We start from the raw sequence: 1121 nt of genomic DNA, 5'->3' as shown, positions 1-1121 counted from the left end.
AGTTCCGTTAAATTACCTTAATGCCATGGTAACCAAACTTCCTGCCAAAACACAATACACTTACTACAAGAGTATAAAAAAAGTCAAAACAGATATTAAATGACAGCAATATTCCTTCACTGTTAGCAGTATATATGTTTACAAAAGTGAATTTCAGCTACCACAAACAATAAACACTACCGTTCAAAACTTTGTTTAAACTAATTAAAAATGAGAAATGTTGGCAACTAGCTGAAATAAAATATGTTTTTATGCCTTTTTATTTATTTATTTCATTTAATAATTAACATTTATTTTCAGGTTTTTTAAGGATTTCGTTTTAAGGGAAATAGTTTTGTTGTTCCGTTCAAAATTTTTTTTTTGAAAAAAAAAAAAAAAAAAAAACTCTTATGCTCAACAAGGCTACATTTATTTGATCAAAATACAGTAAAAAATAGTATTATTGTAAAATATTATTGCAATTTAAAATATAATTTCCTACTTTGTGTTTTAAAATAGGCTATTATTTAGAATTATTATTATATATTATTATTATTATTTAGAATATTTAAAATATTATTCTTATTTATCCTCTGATGACAAACGATAAAGATGAATTTTCAGCAGCAGCTTTCTACTCCGGTCTCAATGTACATTTAAAATTAACACATTGTAACAAATAACGCATTGAATTAAACATTAGATTTTAAAGTAAAAACAAAAACAAAAACTGATAGCCTATTTTCTAGTAAAACGTAGCCTACTCCGGTAGTCTTTATTTACAAACTCGAATTTTAGTGTAGTTATAAAATTACCAAATACAGCATGTATGAACATATCACATAATTTTACACAGCCCATAGACTTAAAGTGGGTTAAAACTTATTTTAGACCTATCATATTACACCAACCAAGCATTAACACCTTTGAATGAAACGCAGCCACAGACTGACGGATTGGTTGGGACTTTTATTTGTCGAAGCAGCAGCTCCGGGTCACAGGTGTTTGGATTGTGACGATGGCGGCGCCCAGTGAGCTGTTCTGCTGGAAGGCTGGTTTGGGTTTACCGTCAGTAAATACGGACTGTCTCATCGTGCTGGTGAGTTTTCTTCACCGGCTCGTGTAGTCTGGATGTTTATACG

The 1121-nt window shown here is 30.3% G+C and overlaps 1 protein-coding gene across 1 annotated transcript in view; it reads left to right on the top strand.

Moving 5' to 3' along the window:
* Window positions 1–934: 934 nt before the first annotated feature.
* The window catches only part of mtx1a (metaxin 1a), a 15761-nt gene continuing 15574 nt past the window's right edge, over window positions 935–1121 (top strand). Inside the window, exon 1 of the transcript XR_001637489.1 lies at window positions 935–1078. The gene's annotated coding sequence lies outside the window, so the exon portion shown is untranslated. The remainder of the gene's footprint in view (window positions 1079–1121) is intronic.

Source organism: Sinocyclocheilus rhinocerous, unplaced genomic scaffold (assembly GCF_001515625.1).
Source record: "Sinocyclocheilus rhinocerous isolate Xijiao unplaced genomic scaffold, SAMN03320098_v1.1 scaffold1084, whole genome shotgun sequence".
In the NCBI taxonomy this organism is placed as follows: Eukaryota; Metazoa; Chordata; class Actinopteri; order Cypriniformes; family Cyprinidae; genus Sinocyclocheilus; species Sinocyclocheilus rhinocerous.
This window is presented reverse-complemented; position numbering and strand designations above follow the sequence as displayed.